Source organism: Coturnix japonica, chromosome 17, assembly GCF_001577835.2.
Source record: "Coturnix japonica isolate 7356 chromosome 17, Coturnix japonica 2.1, whole genome shotgun sequence".
Lineage (NCBI taxonomy): Eukaryota > Metazoa > Chordata > Aves > Galliformes > Phasianidae > Coturnix > Coturnix japonica.
In genome coordinates, this window is record NC_029532.1 from 3157858 (window position 1) to 3170147 (window position 12290).

The window sequence follows — 12290 nt, forward strand, 5'->3', positions numbered from 1 at the left end:
TTGATCACTTAACTAGAGATTGCATTTCAGTCTCTGTTTTCATATATGGTCCTCTGCCTCAAGTTGTGACAAGGGAGGTACAGGTTGGATATTAGAAAACATTTCTTTCTTCCATAAAAACATGGTCAGGTATTGGCACAGCTACCCAGGGTGTGGTGGAGTCACCATCCCTCCAGGTGATCCAGAAGCATGAAAATGTGGTGCTGAGGGACGTGGGCAGTATTGGTGGTGGGTGAAAAGTTGGACTGGATTATCTTAGAGGTCTTTTCCAAACCTTAATGATTCTACGATTCGGGAGTGTGATGAGTTCCCAAGCAAAGAGCAATGCCAGATGTGTCCCCTTGGGGTGTGACTGCTCACAATCTGCATCATTCCCCCACAGCCTCTGGCTGCAAGGTCTGAGCCTCCTCCAAAGTTGCAAAGATAGGTTGCTTCTGCCAAAAGAAAGGAAAAAGAGAGAGAGGAAGAGAGATTTATTTATTGGGGAAAGAAGATTTATGGGGGAAAAAAGGTGGTAATAAATCACCATTCTAAAGTTTGGGCTTTTTAAAAAAGGAAAAGGATTAGTTCATAAAAAATGCAACTGGTTAAAAATAATCTTTTTTTTTTTTTCCATTACATAAATGCATTCTAAAATAATTTTATTGGAACTTAGATACCTATAACAGCTTGACCTATTTATCATTTTAACATATATCTGCAGTCTCAATACATTTATTAAAATGTTATATCCCATAATCTGCCTGATCAAGCTCAGATAAATCATTGTACTTTGAAAATCTTGTTAACAAGCAATTAATCACAGCTCCTGAGTGCAGCAAGGGAGCTAATTTTGATATTTGCTTTTCTTGGTGGCATAGGTAATGCATCCTCCAGAGCTCTCAAGTCCTTCTTTAGATCAGTAGAAATCAGGTGTAATTTGTAGAGATGAATCTTTTCACCCCCCCTCATACAAATGTCTGCATTCAATCAACATTAAAATAAAATAAAAGATTAAAAATAAATTTAAAACAAATGGAAAATTCTCCTTATATATTCAGACTTCCACTCTCTACATCCAACTACTTTATTTCTGATACCTTACTTCTCAGCATCACATTGATTTGAAAACATCCAAGTTAATGGGGGATATTTGTATTCCTGATTCAGTCTTCTTCAAACAGCTTATGAAACAAAAATGCCATTCTGGGTATGATACAAAGATAAGATTTATTTCTGAGATCAAATGGTATTGCAGCAAGCAAGGAAAATCCCCACTGCCTCAATCCCCATCTATTGCTACCAGGTTAACTCCTGGTTTGATTCAACCGTGTTATTTAGGGTTTCCTTTTCTGCATATTTTTTTAATGATGATTATTTTTTTAATGATGATGATTTGTTTAATAATGACACCCACTCAGCAATCTCCTCTCTGTTTTCTAATATCGTAAATAATTGATCATACTGATAATACATTTTGGCTGGGCCAAAGCTAATATCTTCAGAATTACAGCAACACGAAGGGTCTCAGCATGGAGCCAGTTTCACAGGGGCCATTAAACTATCATTGTGGTCTGGCCATTTGTTTGAATAAATTGTTTGTGTTTGTTATCATTTCTTAGTAAAACTAATTAAGGAACTAATTGATTGTTTTGTTGTTCTACTAATTAACTCCATATGGTGCACATCTCCATGGAGATATTGTATGAGTTATTGAAACTCTGGTGATTTAATGCGTCACTATTGGATTCGGGGACAATCCTTTAAATCTAAGCATCCTTTCTATTTCAGCCTCCTTTTCAGATGTATTTTCTAGTTTTTCAGCTCTCTCTTTGGTTATAAATGTCCAACAGCATCCAATTGCACAAAACCAAGAAATTTGAAAGGCAAGCCAGACAAAGAGGAAGGAGATGTGGACAATTACGATGAGAGGGCTTTATTCCGTGAATAAAGGAGACAGTGCTGGCAACTTCGCTTCTTTCTTAGCTTCAGGCTACTGAAAGTAAACTCTTTAGGTTCCCTCAATAGTCAACAGAGCAAAGTGGTTCTTAAAAACAGCATTTCAGCTGTAACCTGGCATCTGTTCCAGGTTCCAGAAGAGCCATCCTTCTGTCAACATAAAAAGCCAAGGAAGATGAGCACATAAATAAGTCCTTCAGGAAAACTCCCAAATCACTAAAACCAGAACCTGTACAAACAAGCCTCAGAAAAGCATTTAACACTGCTATTTATGTTGTTCTGTGGGCAGCCCCTGTTCCTGGGAATCAGAAGTCAGTCTCAAACCCTACCTTTCCTACAGTCACTGCATGAAATTTATTGAGTCACTTTGCACCTCAGTCCCTCCTCTAAGAAGGGAGATGTTACCACTTCTTTTCTCCCATCTTTCTGGATTCTGTCAGAGAAAGAAAATGAATCAGGGAACACTTTATATTCCATTTGTACAGATCCACCATATGGTATCTAAAGACCCTGAGCAACAGTGTAGCAGAAATTATTCATGTTTCTTGGAACAGGGAAGCTGATCCTATGTGTCCCTGGCTATTTTTACCCATTGTAAGTCACAGCCTGGTTCCTGATTTTGGGTCACAGTGGTAAGAATTGAATCCAGGACCTCTGAATTTAAAAAGCATGAGGTTTGTCACTCAGTCAGCTCTAAAGTTTGAAGGTAGAGCCATCATTCTATCAGACTAAATTAGTGTGATTATCCCTTCTATTGAGGACACGGCAGCAGTTGCTGAGACAGTCCTGTGGCTAGCTCACACAGACTCAGGTTTTATGCACCAAACCAAGTGTGCTCTGAAAATTAGGTTCAAAAACTAATTTGTACCCAAAAGAATTTCTAGTGAATAAATAAACACAGCATGGGGTTAATATTCAGAGCTCTCTTTAGTGGCTGGCTTTGATGAGAATGGCTGGATAAATCCCTTCAAATTTCATATGCAGTTCAGTTTAACGATGATGAGAGACCAGACTGGATGTAGAAGAATTGCCATAGTATTTCAAGGTTTCAAGCTGTCTAGCTCAGATATAGAGGGCTGAGTGCATAAGCACCATGTTAAAACGACTTCCCTGGGGTCTGCGCTTGATGATGTGAGAAAGCTTTTGAGTTCCAGTGATCCTGAAAGCCGTGCTGGCAGATGCTTTAACTTCCAGTAGTGACACCTACATCTGCAAGGAGGCAGACAAAAAGCTTGGTCCATTGGGTTTGCAGTGAAGCACCTGGACAAAACACACATTTGTATTCTTAGTCATGTCCTGAGCCAGAAGAGGAGATAGATCTGGAATGCTAAAAACCCTGGTTTCTCCATAGTCTCAGCTTTCCCAGTGCTTTAGATCACTTGTTCTCAAGTCCAGCTACTTAGAGTGTTCCCTGAAAGCCTCATATCCTACAAACAAGTGTGAACACAATGTTTCTTAGTGGCCTTTTCCCTTAAAGAAATGGGGTTACTACTCACCCTGTTTACATGTACTCACTCCCAACAATGATGTGGGAACTTGTGAGCCATTTTTCTGCCATCTGGCCAAGAGGTAAAGCACTCTGAGACACTGAGGGATATGGTCAGTGGTGGGGGGGGGGGTGGTTGTATGGGATGTACTTAGTAGTCTTTTCCAACTTCAATGATTCTATGATTCTACAACTCCTGTAGATTTTGTGAAGCTTGATGGCTGATTAGGAGAAGGAGATCCTATGCTTTCACTGAGTGATTATCTGGAATACGAAGTCTACCATGAATTCACATACAGCACAGCCATCTTGAAATTCTCAGCTAGAAGTTTTCAACAGAAACTGACAACCGGACATCAGAGAGACCAACACATATGTGACAAGCACCCTCCCTCTGTGTCATACTTCTCCAACAGCACCTCTGTTTTGTTTCCATATAACTTTCTAACTCCTGTCACTGTGTCCACTCCTCAACTGCCAGTGGAGACTGCAATAGGAAACCACACCATCCCCAATTCCACCTTAAGTGAGTTTGAATAAGGGAAGTTTCACATCCACATTGCCTAGGGACTGACAGAGAGAGAGGGAGAAAGAAAACCAAGGAATAAGACTTCTTTTCTTCTTCTTCTTTGTTCTCTTTAGTATTCAGCCCTGACCTATTTTAGCCTTAAGCGTTGAGTTGTGACTGATGATTGCTCTCCTCTGGCCTTTGTTTTCAGCTTTCAGATTGTTGATGTATTACAGAAATGATGTTGTCTGAAGCACCTCGGCTGATCACCGAGGCAGCAATCAGCTCACCCTTCGATGAGCCATTGAGACAGCCAGGCGAGCGGCCGCATTAGCCTGTCAATTTTGGCTCTTCGAACAGTTAGAACAATTTTGGTGAATTACAAGCAATAGAAAATCACTTTAGCTGCTCATTAGCTGGGAGACAGGAATGATGATAAATGCTCAGGGACTTTGAAAAGGCTTATGCACACACAGCCTCCCTCCACATCAAGGCCCATTTAACCCTGGTGCAGCTTAAAAAGTAGTGGTGGGCACAGGTCAGCTTCCTAATGACCAGTCCCCAGCAGAAGCCAAGGCTTCCAAAAGGAAGCATCTGTGGGATCTGAACCTCCATATCTTCCATCTCACTGGTGTGAATAATAGGTTGCTATCTCCTATGCAAGCTAGCTAGCTAGATTTGTCAGGAGAGACAAAAGCACAATTTTTGCACAGACTTCTGCAAGAACATAGCACAAAGATACTATTTGCCATGGTCTGATCTATCCATTTGAAACACAGTGATTTCATCAGTCCCATTTTATTCTATCCACACACATGACTCAAGTTTTAGATGCATAAAGTATTCTGTGGACAAAGGAACAGAGAGGATCTATGGGAGAGATGTGACTGCATTGCCTAAGGTTGCTTTCTTACATGGAAGACCACTGTAAATATTAACAAGGACTGTAAAGGTCTCTCAGTGCAATGGTTTTGTAAGAACACAAAGTTCTATACAAGAATTGCAAGCTGCTGACAATGCAAGTAAGGACATGTTGCAATGTCCTATACACAAGTTTTGGAGGTTTTATATTAATAGTTATAGGAAAGTAACTCAATCATAGCTCTTGAACTGGCAGTGTCAGACTGGCATCCTCTTACAGGTCAGACCTCTCAGACCTGAGAGGTGAATTACTAGATAAATGGGAAAGGAAAGGATACATATTAAAAGAAAAAGAGAAAGAAAAAAGGCAGCAGTAGGAAAAAATCTGATATTCTAAATGTAGAGCTTCAATGACCTTAGCAGTCAGATGCTCCTAAGTCACCCTGGAAGTTGCTGAAACACCATGGTGACAGACTTTGTACAAGAACCTGGAAAGTTGACAGTAAGGATGCTGGAGGGACTGCTTAGTTTAATGAGGAATTTTGGAGATAGGGAAAAACTGATCCTGTTTTCACTGGGGACACATAAGACTATGAAAGACAACATACTAATCTGGGCCCAAGTTTGAATTGTAATACTACGTAGTGTTGGTACCTCACCTGTTTAAAACACATCACTGACGTCCATGGGAGGGGAAACCATGAATGAGGCCATTTTTATACCTCAGTCTACCAGGGGTCTGTGATGAGGAAGCTTATTGTGAAGACTGAACAATCCAGATCTGGCCCTGAAACTCTGAGCATTCATAGACTGAGCCGAACCTCTGAGCACTTTGTCTCTTGTCTGTTGCTATTTCAGGCAGCCTGCAGAAGGACTGGTTCCTCCTGCCATGTCATTGAGAATGACAAAGCCTCTCTACAGCATTCAGGAGAATTGGATGGATGAAGGACACGCAGGACAAAGAAGCTGGTATTTTGAGGAGCTTCCTTTATTCAGATCAGGTCTTTTAACTTGCCCTCGTGCCTTTGTTCTGCTGATTTAATGATTCTCTCCTCCACGCCTCCCCTCTATTTCCACTTGTGTGGATCAACCACAGCAGCAGGAAACTCTTTAATTGGCAAAAACATTTGCTCAGTGGAAGGGGTCTGCAGGTAAAGGAGCACATTCAGTGATGTCCTTTCAGCACGTAGGAGAAGAAAATGCCCTGTACTGGCCTTAACTGGGACCATTTTCTGCTCCTTGGTTCCAGCTTCTGAAATACTGGCATTGTTTCTCTCCCTCTCTTATCAGTGCTGACCTGGGAACTAGGAGACCTCACTTCCACATTTCACTACAAGCTTTCTGTTGGCCTCCTTGTAAGCTCTTTAAATGCAACATTTGAGCATTGCTCTACAAAGCGCTGCAATACAGAAGTTGTAGGAAACTAAGTCCACTCACTTTCACTCACGCTTAAGCTCCTAATTTAATGCGTCATTCGGAATATATCACTTGGATATCTAAGTCACTCAAGCTATATGATTTTTAGCAGGATCTCACATCTATCCCTTTACTAATCTGAACGTTACAGTGAGGTCACCGTCTGAGTCATGATGGTAACAGCACTTCTATGCCAAACTGGAGTCATGCAAAGATACTGAACTGAAATACCAAGGCATTTCAGCGAGGCATAAACAGCTCAGATCTGCAGCTCTTGAGTTGTGGGCTATGGGCTGCATTCAGGGGTCTGCAGCTGATCTCTGTGGTTACAGAGTAGCACCATTCACAAGAAATTCTGTGCCACTTCTGCCACCAAGACAAAAGACTCCAGAAAACTGATAAGCTCATATAACTTTAAAAAAAGAAAAGACAACATCGTGCACTGGAGATTGATATCTCAATGACAATCAGAAGTAAGGAAATGAGATATACCTGGAAGACGGATCTACCAGGGGACTTCACTAGCTGACATAGTGAGACAACTGACAGATGGAGGAAAGTGATTCACACGATAACTTGATAACTCAAATAACTTATGGACTGACACAACTTCATACTTTGGCTGATTAATACACTGAGGTGTCATAAGAAGAAGCAAACCAGACACAGTAGTCCATCTAATACCAAGATGTGACATGCATCAAGAATAGCGATGTATCAGGACCACGAGATCTCCAGGTGAGCTGCTCTGTGTGCTCATAATTGTTACTTTCTGATTCTACATTGAGATGGACACAGGCCAGTAGGAGAATATCAAAACTTCCACTAAGACCTTTTTAAACAATAATTACTCCATAGCAGTGCTGTGAAATCTGTTATTAACCCGAGGCCAAAGGGCACTTTGTTAATCAGTCAGGGCTCATACTCTATCAAAAGAAGCTAGGGCTGATTGCTGGCATAATCATAGGGTGACAGCAGCTGTCAGATGTGACATCTATTCTAGAATGAAAACAACCCTAAGAGCCCAGCTTTGCTGTGGGGGTTACAGACAGTGGCATTTCTGCATAGTGATTTTGGGGGGTGGACACAGCAAAAGTGACACTTCCATAACTCATAAACATAGTGGCCCTCAGGTCCTCACTGGGACACCTCCCAGTTTCAAATGCTCTGTAAGGCAACAGAATATGAAACTGAGCAACGAGTCTTCTCTTGCAAGCGCACGCCTTCAATTGGTTTCCAGTTTGTTACTGAGGCTGTATGCTGGAAGCAGAAATTAGTGATGTGTTTCCTCCTATCCAAGTTCTTTTGCCTTACACAGCCCAGTTGAAATCTTCTCTTTTGCTGACAGTTAGCAGAAACCTTATGCACATGTCCCACACAGGCTTTTGCTGAGAAAAAGTAGAGCTTGCAGCATGAGGCAAAAAGATGCAGGAGGGACAAGCAAGAATACAGAGCCTGAGAGCAAAAAGGAGACAGTTATAGAAAATCAAGAAAAATAAGGGAATTGGGTTGGGGGGAGGCTATTGAATTGTAAAAGCACATAAACATGCATGTGGAGCAGGGAATGTTGTGTGATAAAGCAGTTTTTGCCCTTGAGCCAACGCTGTGCAATCTGCCCTAGGCACGTTCCACCCCATTTCATTGTCCCAGGACTCTGAAGGAAGCTGCAGTAGCTCCAGGCTCTTTACTTTTTGCTGCTTTATTGAAATTCTCTCCATCTCCTCTCATCTTCTGCTTGTGTTGCTGGATTATTGAGTTTCATATTCATCTGTCTCTGAAAGATTAAACTGTCCCCTGGAAAAGGCCATTGCGTCCTGGAGGAGGAGATCCCATTTCCACTCCAACCCCCAAGAAATAGTCTCTGGAAGTTTTTCAGCTTGATAAGTTCCCATCGTTATAAGAAATCTTCTTGCTGAAAATGAGACCAAAGCCTAAGTGACAGATGATGGCAGCTTCTATGCCCCATGGCAATGAAACCACATCTGGAAGTGGGAAAAAGTGTGGTGCAGTGAGGCATCACCACACCAGAACAGTGGGGCTGAGCATCCTCACCAGCTCCATGTGGCATGATTCACTGTGGATGTTGCAGACAGGAGGGGATAAGCACAGGAACCAGGCATAGAGGTATGGAGTTTTATTTTGGCTTTTAGAAACATCTGCAGCAGGTGGCTCATCTAACACGTGCAGGGTCAGGAGGGCTGAGCAACACTGCTCATTCTGACTCCCCAGGAGCTGAAGCTTTAGCCATGCTCATCTAGTAGCTCCATGCTCCTGACCTTTCCCTGAGCCTGTCTCTGTAGCCTCCAATCTCTGCCTCCTATTCACAACAGCAATTTCCTCCCCATTGCTCAGGTCCAGTCCCTGTCAGTCAGCACCGACCTCCCCCTCCTCCCTCCTTTCCCAGGCCAAGCTGTGTACAAATCTCTGTGGCTTTTATATTTTCCCTTCTCAAATCCAGGCCTTTGCTCAAACTCACATTAGCAGCTTCATCTTATCCCCATTCTTGACAGCATCAGCTTCACACTCTGTCCCTGGCTTGGCAGGCGTGTCATCGAGCTGCTGACAGCCATCTGCACCCTGCTTTGCCTGGTCGGTCTCTGCAGTTTCTGAGCCCTCCCAGGGTCACAGCCTAGCACCCCTTTCCCAAAACCATTTCAGCGCTCAATGCTGTTCCCATATCCATGCAGCACAGCAGGAAGCACCGCTCCAGCCAAGAGGGCAGCCCACCAACAAGCCCAGGGTGTTCTCATGGTGCTCTCCCATCTGCTTTGCCAGCATGCAATGAGGCCAGAAAACGAACAACCACAGCCACTGAGCTGCACTTGAACTGTTCCTCTGCTATCCGTCTTCATGCCACCAGAACATATGCAAAGCAACCCCCTCCCTTTGCAGCTCCCCCACCATAAGCCACAAATCCAGCTAATTAAAAGCCAGATCCATCCACATCTCGACGAACATTGTGGTGCATCTCTGCATTTGCTTGGAGCGAAATGCTAGGAGTGCACGACAGCAGGCTGTCGCTGTGACTTATTACTTTGTCATACTGTAAATATTATACAGGCCATATGGATTTTCAATACCTGAGCACCACACTGCCATTAATATCAAATGTAATAAGATATTATATGCATGACAATCAGAGAAAGAAATTGCAAAGCTCAGAAACTGCCTGGTGGAGCTATGCACGGTTTGTTTTTGCTATGAAAAGTCAGAGGAAGCCAAAATGAATCATTTAGCTGACGAATTTTATCTCTTTTTCTGTTTGCAAACTATCTGCCAGCAGATTGTCATTTTCTCAAATGTATCCATTATTTGGAACTTGTCAGTGGACAATAACTTATGTGTCTAATCATGGGCCATTTCTGAAGGATTTGTTGTAGGTTTGCATTGCTCCCAACGTGAGCTGATTTGAGCAGGTGCCCAGGTCCCGTGCTGTGGCTGTCTCCCAACTGCATGAGAGAGATTGGAAACCAGTGTGGATGGTAAGGACTGTGCATTAGCAATCTGCTCGGTGTGCCTTTGGCAATATTTGTTGAAGAGTGGCTACAAAGTAGATTTCTGCAACACTTGGATTGCTCTATCACAGGCACGTCAGTAAGGCAGGGCTACCTGGATAGCGGAAGGGGGTAACAGCAGTGGGATTCTCTGACCTTGCCCTACAGAATGCAGCTCAGATGACCACAGCACTGAAATTACAGTTGCGGATCACCCTTCTAGGCACTGAAACAGTTGCCTTTCTTTTGTCCACTGATGCCATCACTCCACCATAGAAGGCCACCAGATTGGTGGGCACAATCTGCCCTTGGTGAAGTCATGCTGGCTCTCTTGTCTCAACTGCTTGTCCCTCATGTGCCTTAGCATGTCTTCCTCTGGGGTAGGCCAGGTACAGCCATAGGCAGCCTGATCTAGTGCCTGATATGATGGTTGGAAACCCTGCCCACAGCACAGGGTTGGAACTGGATGACTTTTGAGGTCCCTTCCAACTCAAGCCATTCTAAGATTTTCTGGTAACATACAGCCAGTGCCCTTTGAGTATATGTAGCTTATAGGAAGCTTGCACTGACCATTAACATAATGGACTCTGCTCCTAGCTCTGAGTGTGACATGAATAGCTTACACACAGTTTATTAGAGATTTGACACAGTGACTTTTGTGAGAGTCAAAGCACGGTGCTGGGTACAAAAACAAGGCACACACTAAGTATGTGGACAAGCATATCAAGCAAAAAATAGAAGGAGATCATATAATGTGCAGAGAAATTATAAAGGAATTTGAGTTGGATTTTAAATGAGTTAATGAGATCGTGGAATATCTGTTTGTAGGGAAATCTCTACCAGGCTGCAGAGCACAACACAAAAGGCTCAAAGTGTGGAATCTGAAACTGGTGACAACACAGCCACCAAGGCTAAGGCATGTGAATGCACAGAGAAAACTAAAGAGCCTGGAAGGTAGCACCAGTTATCACAATACTAGTTCATCTTCATTAGATTACAGGGGGGCTGATACTAGATGGTCTTTGAGGTCACTTCCAACCCAAGCCATTCCATGATTCTGTGATATGATTCCTCCTAGCTGCAATTGTCAGAGGGATTTATAATGAATACAGCCTCTCCCCATTTTACTGGAGGGAAACTGGAGCACACAGCAACGGGGTGACTTGACCCAGATCATCAGTAGGGAATACAGGAAGAAAACCCAGGTCTAACGACAACCAGATCAGTTCATTCTCTGCCAACAGTTCCCAAACTGGCCATCAGACAACTTGTAACTCATCGTGCTGAACTAAGTTGGCTGCTGAAGGAAACGTGCCATCTAGAAATTGCTTTCATTTAAAGGCCTGGCCTTTGAGAAACACTGGGGACCACAAATGCTCTGCAGTCCTTCCTATCTGAGACAACTGAATTAAGCCACACCATTTCTCGAGGAACAAACAGGCAGTCAAATAAACAAATAACTTTCTGTATGTTTCGGATGGGCTCGTTTTGATTCCCTCCCTGCTCTGTGCAGGCATGGGTAGCACCGAATGCCTTTAACTGATTTGTTATGGCAGAGAGAGGAGCACAGACTGTGCAAACACACATCTGTGGGGAAGGAGGAAAGAGTGGGAGAGAAACTGCCTTTTTGAAACCAGTTTCCCATGACAACATTAGAATGGTTCAAGATGAGGATAGTTCCCCCTCCTATAAAATACAATAAAAAGAAAGAATAAAGAGCGAATGAACAAGGAGTAAAGCTTTTCAGTTACATTAGAAAAGGTATTACAAGGAGCAGAGCAAGCCTCACCATGCCACGTAGAGCAATATGCAGCTGGGTGCAACACAGCCAGGTTCAGCTCAAGTGGTCTGGCCTCATCCATAAGTTAAAGCCAAACCTGCAAATATTTACAAAGCTTTCAATGAACCGCTGTTGTCTGGCTCCAGATCTCTTCCTTTTCTTTCTGACTCCACCTGTACGACCTCTTCTGTAGCCTTCATTTGAAACAGTAACATGTTAAACTTCTCAGTGTCTTGCAACAGTGGCCAGCGTGGTACAATTCATCCCTTTTATTTTATTAATACCTGAAGGTTATTTGCAGGCAGTGCATTAACAAAGCACACAGTCAGCAGTCCTGCAATGTAAGGTCTGTGATGGACCCAGCATGGGATAGAGTTTCTGCTGGGGCTCAGTGACAAAAAAACAACTTCTGGAAATGTCTGATAAATAAAAGCAAGAGATCTTAATGACTTTGCTAATACATGAATGAAATAGCAATTTGGAGCTGGAAATGAAACTCCAATTCTGTAGCTCTGAAACAGGAGACATCGGAGACGGATTTATCTCAGAATGGAAAGACTTGGAGAGACAGAACCTAAAAATAAAACCTAATTCTTAGCTGTGCTGAGTAGTAAACGATTAGCAGCATTCAGTCGGAAACACCACTTGGGCTATAAGAAATACACTGACAAAAAAAAATCAGCCAAAAACCCAGGGAAGGGATGAATCTGTATTCCGTCTGCATATAAACTAATGCTGAAACCAGTAGGAAGTGTCAGGAGACCCCAGAGCGGAGGCAAGGAGACAGAACTGAGCTGTGCACAAAAC